This window comes from Oncorhynchus nerka, linkage group LG22 (genome assembly GCF_034236695.1).
Source record: "Oncorhynchus nerka isolate Pitt River linkage group LG22, Oner_Uvic_2.0, whole genome shotgun sequence".
Lineage (NCBI taxonomy): Eukaryota > Metazoa > Chordata > Actinopteri > Salmoniformes > Salmonidae > Oncorhynchus > Oncorhynchus nerka.
The window spans coordinates 15658503-15670565 of record NC_088417.1 but is presented as its reverse complement, the minus strand read 5'-3'; positions in this window follow the sequence as shown (position 1 = coordinate 15670565).

Genomic DNA, 12063 nt, shown 5'->3' with positions numbered 1-12063 from the left:
AGCTTCCTAGGGTTAGAGGCAGATGCTTGGAATTTAGAGTGGTAGAAAGTGGCTTTAGCAGCAGAGAGAGAAGAGGAAAATGTAGAGAGGAGGGAGTGAAAGGATGCCAGGTCCGCAGGGAGGCGAGTTTTCCTCCATTTCCGCTCGACTGCCCGGAGCCCTGTTCTGTGAGCTCGCAATGAGTTGTCGAGCCACGGAGCGGGAGGGGAGGACCGAGCCGGCCTGGAGGATAGGGGACATAGAGAGTCAAAGGATGCAGAAAGGGAGGAGAGGAGGGTTGAGGAGGCAGAATCAGGAGATAGGTTGGAGAAGGTTTGAGCAGAGGGAAGAGATGATAGGATGGAAGAGGAGAGAGTAGCGGGGGAGAGAGAGCGAAGGTTGGGACGGCGCGATACCATCCGAGTAGGGGCAGTGTGGGAAGTGTTGGATGAGAGCGAGAGGGAAAAGGATACAAGGTAGTGGTCGGAGACTTGGAGGGGAGTTGCAATGAGGTTAGTGGAAGAACAGCATCTAGTAAAGATGAGGTCGAGCGTATTTCCTGCCTTGTGAGTAGGGGGAAGGTGAGAGGGTGAGGTCAAAGAGGAGAGGAGTGGAAAGAAGGAGGCAGAGAGGAATGAGTCAAAGGTAGACGTGGGGAGGTTAAAGTCGCCCAGAACTGTGAGAGGTGAGCCGTCCTCAGGAAAGGAGCTTATCAAGGCATCAAGCTCATTGATGAACTCTCCGAGGGAACCTGGAGGGCGATAAATGATAAGGATGTTAAGCTTGAAAGGGCTGGTAACTGTGACAGCATGGAATTCAAAGGAGGCGAAAGACAGATGGGTAAGGGGAGAAAGAGAGAATGACCACTTGGGAGAGATGAGGATCACGGTGCCACCACCCCGCTGACCAGAAGCTCTCGGGGTGTGCGAGAACACGTGGGCGGACGAAGAGAGAGCAGTAGGAGTAGCAGTGTTATCTGTGGTGATCCATGTTTCCGTCAGTGCCAAGAAGTCGAGGGACTGGAGGGAGGCATAGGCTGAGATGAACTCTGCCTTGTTGGCCGCAGATCGGCAGTTCCAGAGGCTACCGGAGACCTGGAACTCCACGTGGGTCGTGCGCGCTGGGACCACCAGATTAGGGTGGCCGCGGCCACGCGGTGTGAGCGTTTGTATGGTCTGTGCAGAGAGGAGAGAACAGGGATAGACAGACACATAGTTGACAGGCTACACAAGAGGCTACGCTAATGCAAAGGAGATTGGAATGACAAGTGGACTACACGTCTCGAGTGTTCAGAAAGTTAAGCTTACGTAGCAAGAATCTTATTGACTAAAATGATTAAAATGATACAGTACTGCTGAAGTAGGCTAGCTGGCAGAGGCTGCGTTGTTGACTATGTAGGCTAGCTGGCAGTGGCTGCGTTGTTGACACTACACTAATCAAGTCGTTCCGTTGAGTGTAATAGTTTCTACTGTGCTGCTATTCGGGGCTAGCTGGCTAGCTAGCAGTGTTGATTACGTTACGTTGCGTTAAAAGAACGACAATAGCTGGCTAGCTAACCTAGGAAATCGCTCTAGACTACACAATTATCTTTGATACAAAGACGGCTATGTAGCTAGCTATGTAGCTAGCTACGATCAAACAAATCAAGCCGTTGTACTGTAATGAAATGAAATGAAAAATGTGATACTTACCTGGATTATTATTGACTGTATGCTTGACTGTATGCTTGTTTTACTCCATGTGTAACTCTGTGTTGTTGTATGTGTCGAACTGCTTTGCTTTATCTTGGCCAGGTCGCAATTGTAAACTTGTAGAACTTGTTCTCAACTTGCCTACCTGGTTAAATAAAGGTGAAATAAACCAAATAAAAAAATTAACTATATACATAAAGTGCTTTCATTTCTAAAAGAGGTATGTATGAATATATCCCAAAATAAATGGTGAAAATCTGAACTGTCACCTCATAAAACATTGCATCTCAAAGTCAAAACGCTGGAGTATAGAGCCAAATGGACACATTTGAGCTTCATGGTCCAAATAGTGTATGTTATCAACTTTTTACAGAGATTTTGGCAATTTCCCCAGAGCAGATCTTTTCAACTTGACTTTTCAGCCCAGAGACTGATTTCTTAACATCCTCAAATGAGATGTGCTGGTTGACAGTGATGCAGGGTAAGGCCTCAGATCCAGGAGAGACACAGAGAGACTGGAAACTCTACAGTAACAGATCAGAGAACAGGGAAAATATTATTGTTGAGGAAGAAAAACATTTCACTTTCATCAGACACACCTGATGCTGTGGACAAAGATCCAGTGATGTCACCTGGAGGAATGTGATGTTGTCATCTGTGTGTGAGAGCTGCTCCAGCTCAGCTTCTCTCCTCCTCAGCTCAGACATCTCCTGCTCCAGTTGCTTCAGGAGTCTTTCAGCTCGACTCACTTCAGCCTTCTCCTGGGCTCTGATCTGCTCCTTCACCCCAGAGTACCTTCTCTCAATGTAGCGGATCAGCTTAGTAGAGATCTTCTTCCACTGCTGCTTGTGCTGAGTACTGTTGAAACAATCAGAGAGAGGAGGGACCCCATACATCCTGTTACTCAAAGTGGGGCTCAGTGTGATCGAAACATGGCCCAGCAGTGGACTCCTCACTGGTTCCAGTTTTACTGAAGTTTAGTTTAGGAAGAGTAAGTCAATTTAGAAAGGACTATCTGCTAAGTGAATACATATAAATGGTCAACACTCACCTTGAGTGTCTCACCTCCTGTATCTCTTTCTCTCTCCTCTGGATTCTCTGGTTGGATTTCTGCTGTTCCTCCCCCAGCTGGCTCTGCAGTTAAACACATGTCAATCCATGGCTCCTTTGTACAAGTGATTCTGTCTTAATGAAAACAGATATAACTTTATGATAAAAGCTCTCCTGCATGGTAGAAAAGTGCATTAGACTGCTAACCCAAAGCCTAGACAAACCTCTCTGGGCTAGGGTCCCTTTTTCAGAATTCCCACCTGTCTGACATGCCCAAAGTAAACTGCTTGATACACAGGTCCAGAAGCTAGGATATGCATATAATTGGTAGCATTGGATAGAAACACTTTGACGTCTCTAAAACTGTTAAAATAATAATGTCTGTGAGTATAACAGAATTGATATGGCAGGCGAAAATCCGAAGACAATCCAACCGAAATAAAAAGTAATTGGGATCTCCCAGGCACTTCCGATGCAAAGCTATTGACAACTATCCCATTGACTATATGCAGTAATAGTTTCTTATTGTTCTAGTTAGGATCTCACAACACAGTTAGCTACTACTATTAATCCATAAGCAGGGATCCAAACTGGTGAGGGCCCAAAAAGGGGACACTTTTTTTGCACTGAAAAATCCCTGCGATCTCCCAGACCCACATCAAACATCTCCAATCCAAAGCTGAATCTAGAATTGGCTTCCTATTTCGCAACAAAGCATCCTTCACTCATGCAGCCAAACATACCCTTGTAAAACTGACAATCCTACCAATCCTCGACTTCGGCGATGTCATTTACAAAATAGCCTCCAATACCCTACTCAACAAATTGGATGCAGTCTATCACAGTGCCATCCGTTTTGTCACCAAAGCCCCATATACTACCCACCATTGCGACCTGTACACTCTCGTTGGCTGGCCCTCGCTTCATACTTGTCGCCAAACCCACTGGCTCCATGTCATCTACAAGACCATGATAGGTAAAGTCCCCCCTTATCTCAGCTCGCTGGTCACCATAGCATCACCCACCTGTAGCACACGCTCCAGCAGGTATATCTCTCTGGTTACCCCCAGAACCAATTATTTCTTTGGCCGCCTCTCCTTCCAGGATGAATTTGGACTATTAAAAGGGCCAGGATGAATGGAGTAAACAATTAACAAGTCAATAACACAGTAGAAAAAAAGGGGAGTCTATATACATTGTGTGCAAAAGGCATGAGGAGGTAGGCAAATAATTACAATTTTGCAGATTAACACTGGAGTGATAAATGATCAGATGGTCATGTACAGGTAGAGATATTGGTGTGCAAAAGAGCAGAAAAGTAAATAAATAAAAACAGTATGGGGATGAGGTAGGTAAAAATGGGTGGGCTATTTACCGATAGACTATGTACAGCTGCAGCGATCGGTTAGCTGCTCAGATATCAAATCAAATCAAATTTTATTTGTCACATACACATGGTTAGCAGATGTTAATGCGAGTGTAGCGAAATGCTTGTGCTTCTAGTTCCGACAATGCAGTGATAACCAACAAGTAATCTAACTAACAATTCCAAAACTACTGTCTTATACACAGTGTAAGGGGATAAGGAATATGTACATAAGGATATATGAATGAGTGATGGTACAGAGCAGCATACAGTAGATGGTATCGAGTACAGTATATACATATGAGATGAGTATGTAGACAAAGTAAACAAAGTGGCATAGTTAAAGTGGCTAGTGATACATGTATTACATAAGGATGCAGTCGATGATGTAGAGTACAGTATATACGTATGCATATGAGATGAATAATGTAGGGTAAGTAACATTATATAAGGTAGCATTGTTTAAAGTGGCTAGTGATATATTTACATCATTTCCCATCAATTCCCATTATTAAAGTGGCTGGAGTTGGGTCAGTGTCAATGACAGTGTGTTGGCAGCAGCCACTCAATGTTAGTGGTGGCTGTTTAACAGTCTGATGGCCTTGAGATAGAAGCTGTTTTTCAGTCTCTCGGTCCCAGCTTTGATGCACCTGTACTGACCTCGCCTTCTGGATGATAGCGGGGTGAACAGGCAGTGGTTCGGGTGGTTGATGTCCTTGATGATCTTTATGGCCTTCCTGTAACATCGGGTGGTGTAGGTGTCCTGGAGGGCAGGTAGTTTGCCCCCGGTGATGCGTTGTGCAGACCTCACTACCCTCTGGAGAGCCTTACGGTTGAGGGCGGAGCAGTTGCCGTACCAGGCGGTGATACAGCCCGCCAGGATGCTCTCGATTGTGCATCTGTAGAAGTTTGTGAGTGCTTTTGGTGACAAGCCGAATTTCTTCAGCCTCCTGAGGTTGAAGAGGCGCTGCTGCGCCTTCTTCACGACGCTGTCAGTGTGAGTGGACCAATTCAGTTTGTCTGTGATGTGTATGCCGAGGAACTTAAAACTTGCTACCCTCTCCACTACTGTTCCATCGATGTGGATAGGGGGGTGTTCCCTCTGCTGTTTCCTGAAGTCCACAATCATCTCCTTAGTTTTGTTGAAATTTAGTGTGAGGTTATTTTCCTGACACCACACTCCGAGGGCCCTCACCTCCTCCCTGTAGGCCGTCTCGTCGTTGTTGGTAATCAAGCCTACCACTGTTGTGTCGTCCGCAAACTTGATGATTGAGTTGGAGGCGTGCGTGGCCACGCAGTCGTGGGTGAACAGGGAGTACAGGAGAAGGCTCAGAACGCACCCTTGTGGGGCCCCCGTGTTGAGGATCAGTGGGGAGGAGATGTTGTTGCCTACCCTCACCACCTGGGGGCGGCCCGTCAGGAAGTCCAGTACCCAGTTGCACAGGGCGGGGTCGAGACCCAGGGTCTCGAGCTTGATGACGAGCTTGGAGGGTACTATAGTGTTGAATGCCGAGCTGTAGTCGATGAACAGCATTCTCACATAGGTATTCCTCTTGTCCAGGTGGGTTAGGGCAGTGTGCAGTGTGGTTGAGATTGCATCGTCTGTGGACCTATTTGGGCGGTAAGCAAATTGGAGTGGGTCTAGGGTGTCAGGTAGGGTGGAGGTGATATGGTCCTTGACTAGTCTCTCAAAGCACTTCATGATGACGGAAGTGAGTGCTACGGGGCGGTAGTCGTTTAGCTCAGTTACCTTAGCTTTCTTGGGAACAGGAACAATGGTGGCCCTCTTGAAGCATGTGGGAACAGCAGACTGGTATAGGGATTGATTGAATATGTCCGTAAACACACCGGCCAGCTGGTCTGCGCATGCTCTGAGGGCGCGGCTGGGGATGCCGTCTGGGCCTGCAGCCTTGCGAGGGTTAACACGTTTAAATGTCTTACTCACCTCGGCTGCAGTGAAGGAGAGACCGCATGTTTTCGTTGCAGGCCGTGGCAGTGGCACTGTATTGTCCTCAAAGCGGGCAAAAGTTATTTAGTCTGCCTGGGAGCAAGACATCCTGGTCCGTGACTGGGCTGGGTTTCTTCTTGTAGTCCGTGATTGACTGTAGACCCTGCCACATGCCTCTTGTGTCTGAGCCATTGAATTGAGATTCCACTTTGTCTCTGTACTGACGCTTAGCTTGTTTAATAGCCTTGCGGAGGGAATAGCTGCATTGTTTATATTCGGACATGTTACCAGACACCTTGCCCTGATTAAAAGCTGTGGTTCGCGCTTTCAGTTTCACGCGAATGCTGCCATCAATCCACGGTTTCTGGTTTGGGAATGTTTTTATCGTTGCTATGGGAACGACATCTTCGACGCACGTTCTAATGAACTCGCACACCGAATCAGCGTATTCGTCAATATTTCCATCTGACGCAATACGAAACATGTCCCAGTCCACGTGATGGAAGCAGTCTTGGAGTGTGGAGTCAGCTTGGTCTGACCAGCGTTGGACAGACCTCAGCGTGGGAGCCTCTTGTTTTAGTTTCTGCCTGTAGGCAGGGATCAGCAAAATGGAGTCGTGGTCAGCTTTTCCGAAAGGGGGCGGGGCAGGGCCTTATATGCGTCGCGGAAGTTAGAGTAACAATGATCCAAGGTTTTACCACCCCTGGTTGCGCAATCGATATGCTGATAAAATTTAGGGAGTCTTGTTTTCAGATTAGCTTTGTTAAAATCCCCAGCTACAATGAATGCAGCCTCCGGATAAATGGTTTCCAGTTTGCAAAGAGTTAAATAAAGTTCGTTCAGAGCCATCGATGTGTCTGCTTGGGGGGGATATATACGGCTGTGATTATAATCGAAGAGAATTCTCTTGGAAGATAATGCGGTCTACATTTGATTGTGAGGAATTCTAAATCAGGTGAACAGAAGGATTTGAGTTCCTGTATGTTTCCTTCATCACACCATGTCTCGTTAGTCATGAGGCATACGCCCCCGCCACTCTTCTTACCAGAAAGATGTTTGTTTCTGTCGGCGCGATGCGTGGAGAATGCAGATAGCAGATGTTTGAAGTTGGTGAGGGAGATAAAAGTCTCCAACTTCAGCGATTTTTGCAATTCGTTCCAGTCACAGGCAGCAGAGAACTGGAACGAACGGCGGCCAATGAGGTGTTGGCTTTAGGGATGATCAGTGAGATACACCTGCTGGAGCGCGTGCTACGGATGGGTGTTGCCATCGTGACCAGTGAACTGAGATAAGGCGGAGCTTTACCTAGCATGGACTTGTAGATGACCTGGAGCCAGTGGGTCTGGCGACGAATATGTAGCGAGGGCCAGCCGACTAGAGCATACAAGTCGCAGTGGTGGGTGGTATAAGGTGCTTTAGTGACAAAACGGATGGCACTGTGATAAACTGCATCCAGTTTGCTGAGTAGAGTGTTGGAAGCAATTTTGTAGATGACATCGCCGAAGTCGAGGATCGGTAGGATAGTCAGTTTTACTAGGGTAAGTTTGGCGGCGTGAGTGAAGGAGGCTTTGTTGCGGAATAGAAAGCCGACTCTTGATTTGATTTTCGATTGGAGATGTTTGATATGAGTCTGGAAGGAGAGTTTACAGTCTAGCCAGACACCTAGGTACTTATAGATGTCCACATATTCAAGGTCGGAACCATCCAGGGTGGTGATGCTGATCAGGCTTGCGGGTGCAGGCAGCGAACGGTTGAAAAGCATGCATTTGGTTTTACTAGCGTTTAAGAGCAGTTGGAGGCCACGGAAGGATGGCATTGAAGCTCGTTTGGAGGTTAGATAGCACAGTGTCCAAGGACGGGCCGGAAGTATATAGAATGGTGTCGTCTGCGTAGAGGTGGATCAGGGAATCGCCCGCAGCAAGAGCAACATCATTGATATATACAGCTCCCTAACATGTAATTATATCAAGAAGACTTTACAATAGACCAAATTATCAGGGTGAGGCACATTGAACGCCATTTGGGTCTTTGCGTGTCAAAAAAGATACACGTCATATAACACTATTTGAAGCGTTAAATCAACTTTTAATTTAACACGTCAAATGATACAATTCTATTCTAGAATGTTGTGCGTGCTGAATTTGCACGTGCAAGCCAAGCGCCACCACTACTATCGGTAGCACTGTCAAAGCTGTACAACAGAAGTTGCAAACAAGCACACACCGGCCACGAACGATGGGTTTACAATACCGTGTTGGTGAAAATAGACCAAATTATTAGGATGATGCACATGGGCTACTAACAGCTTACTACACACCATACACTTAGTATTACTTTCTTAGCTACAGTATACATATCTCCCTTGCATGTTAGATCATTTATGTAGCAGCATACAAGACATTGTTGGACTCACTTTGTGAAGGTGACGCAGCGGTCATTTTTGTAATCTCGTAGTCTCGTATTCTTTGGATTTATGGTGGGAACTCAAAAAAAAAGAAAACACAGTCACTCCATTGAATAGCAGGCTAACGTTAGTGGTTTCTTTGCAACACTTGCAATTATCCACTGATTCCTTCCAAATAACTAATTGTTGAATTTGCGATTTGCAATTTGTTGTGTAATCTTTATGTCCAATGGCCGATGAGCACCGATACGTTTTATCTATAATTTCTCTTCATTATTTGTCTTCATATGACAATAATTAAAAAAAGGATTTGGAAGTAGATTGTCAACTTGATTCATGGTGATGACTGCTAGCTAGGACTTTGAAAGTAAGATTTTGACATGATAAGTCCAATCAAAGCTACTGTAGATATAACGTGATTTGACGTCATTTTATCTGTGGCCAATGACCTTGAGCTTTCTTAGAAGGGCACTTGTAATATAACTCTATGGCAGGACCCAAAGGGCTGAAATTTGGGATGTCTACCTTTACTAAGCACTTAAACTTGGCGATGACGTACTGTCCCCATGAGTGACAGAACATTGAGCCAATCACGGCACTGCGCTCCATATTTTCTGCTGGCTCGCCCCACTACCACAGAAAGCACTGAGCTAGACTGAAACACCTGCATTTTGGAGCTGCCTTACTCAAGAAAAAAAAGAGACCATGTGTGTATGCAGCTTTATTAACTGAATGAGATATATATAAATATATATATATATATATATTTACATTGTTTGCAAACTGATATGTGACACGCATTAATGCCAAACTAACATGCAAAACAGGCAAGCCCAAAAAAATCTAAAATATTTAAATAATTTGTTATTTTTTTGCCTAGGATGTGGGGCTCAAAACAGGTGGGTTCCCACTGGTCATGTCTGGAGGAAACCTAGTGTCGTGACTTAACTTTAACATTAATCAGAAGACTGTTATTTATATAATTAACTAACTATGTTTAATTGTTACCCAATTAAATGAATCATGTAACAATTAACTCATTAGGATCTGGGGCACCACGAGAGCAGTTCTTTAAAGAGTTACCATCTCCCGAATTAAACTCTAAAAGGTCTTTACCTATCACATCTATAAACAGTCAACTTATTAATCATAACCTCGTATCATATCATGATTCTGAACAGTCATAGCCTCCTTGCATCTGGAAAAACCAGAGCCTTACTTATGATTTAGTACTACACAAATTGGTTTCATTAAGTATTTACTAGCTAGTTAAATGGGAACGCAGGATAAACATACACACTTTACACCGGTTATTGACTGGAGATTTAATATGCTGAAAACAGATCCCTAGCGACAAGAACATGGTTGCTTGTTAAAGAAGAGATGGAGAGGGAGAGAGAGAGGGACAGAGACACTTAACATTGGTACATTCAGAAACTACTCTCACCTACAGTAACCATATAGAAATCGTGAATATATTTAGGTGAAATGCCTGGGTTCGCCGGGGATCTCTCTGTGAACAGGGCAGCCTTGGAAAAGGGGGTTGGGCCTTTTAACAGCATGCTTATAAGGCTCTGATTGTCCAAACTGGTTCCAACAAGTCTTCTACTGTTGTCCTTCTTTGTAGTTGTCCGGTATCCAGTGACTTGTTGTGTATTCCTGAACAGAACTACAGAGTTCACTTTCCTTCCATTCACTCTTGAAGAGGCTTCTTTGAAGATAGGCTAGCCAGCTGTATCGGTGGTTAGAGTAGAGTAACATGTTGGTCCTACTTAAATTCACTTTCAAAGATACTTTACATAGGGCAGCTAATCAGCCTTACCAGTGATTGTCACGGAGGTGAGTTTATCGTCTCCACCTTGTGTTGAGATTCAAAGTTCAAACCACTTTATGGTGCAGCTGCAGCTTCACATTTTTCTGGTCTCGTGTTTTTTCTTAGCCCATCATTAATACATTATGCTCGAAAGGGGCGGTTCCAGCAGACTGACATGCTCTCTGACCTTACTTTGGAGTGGTGTCTGCTCATTGTGCAAAGTTAGGTAAAACAATTATCTCTTATAGTTTCTCAAATCACATCCCTCTCTTAGCAAAAACAAAATAATACATGCACAACGCACAGTATGGAAACTTCATATACTATGTAGTGGGTATACTTTCCAAGTTAAAGTATTTGCTTTAACATTTTTAATGACATCACAAAATAACATAAAATTCCATTCGTGTTCTATAGATCGCCTCTGAACATTCCCCACGTTCCACGTTAGAAATATTGTTCCAGTATGCGCTTTTGAACATGCTAGAGTTTCAGCAAAACTAAGAACATTCCTTTGGTGACTCTTGAGAGCACAGGCCTGAATCTTCTCCCTTGATTTACAACAAGGTGGGATTTGTTAACCCCAAGCTGTTATTTCCTTTCCCCTCTAGTAGGAGAGGGGTCTGATTGAAGTTATTCATTGCAAACCTGATCTGACCTATTTGGAGTCATGACACTGGCACCATCCCTACGGGGAAGCATGGTGGTGGCAGAATCATGCTGTGGGGATGTTTTTCAGCGGCAGGGACTGGGAGACTAGTCAGGATCAAGGGAAAGTTGAACAGAGCAAAATACGGAGAGATCCTTGATGAAAATCTGCTCAGGACTTCAGACTGTAGTGAAGGTTCACCTTCCAACAGGACAACTATCCTAAGCACATGGCCAATACAACGCAGGAGTGGCTTCGGGATATGTCTCTGAATGTCCTTGCGTGGCCCAGCCAGAGCCCGGATTTGAACCCAATCAAACTGTATGGGAATAATAATGTATTTTATTTTGTAAAGTGTTTTCTTGCATCAAACAACGCAACAAAATGTTCAGTCACCTCCTTGTCAGAGGGACAAGTGGATAAACAGGTTAATGCAAAGGCCTGTATGTTCTTTTCAAAAGTCTCATGGAATGTAGACCTACATTGAACACCACACTTTGGCTGCTACTGTAGGCTGAATGATAGAACCGCTATTCAAATGTTAAAATGTTATGTATGGGATGCATTTTCTCCATTGTTTTCAATGGTAGGTCACTCTGGTAGGCCTATATTACGATCAAATAGCTACAGTAGCTTACTTGGCCACTGGTAAACAGTCAATTAAAGCGTGTACAGACTCAGTATTCACAGTAAATGGTGGTGGAAGTTGCACAGAATTTTCACAACATTCAAGTTTGCGCTCAGCAGACCTGAAATTTTCTCAGCATTGAAATAATTATAGGGAACATTACTTCTCACATATGCTGTTGCTACGGTTGATTATCAATTCCACTAGATGTCAACAGTCTTTAGAAATTGGTTGATGTTTTTCTTTTGAGAAATGAAAAAGTAGGGCTCTTCATTGTAAGTGTCACTCCAAGTGGACTCCTGTTGGACTATTGTTTGGTGCGCGTGAACTGGAACGCGCTTCACATAGTTTTTATCCCGTCTTAAATTTTATAGATTTTTTACGTTTTAGGATACCAGAGGTTGGATTAGGAATGTTGTTTGAAATGTTTGGACCAAGTTTACAGGTAACGTATTAGATACTTTGTAGTCATGTTGGGCGAGTTGGAACCGGTGTATTTCTGAATCAAACGCGACAATTAAATTGACATTTTGGG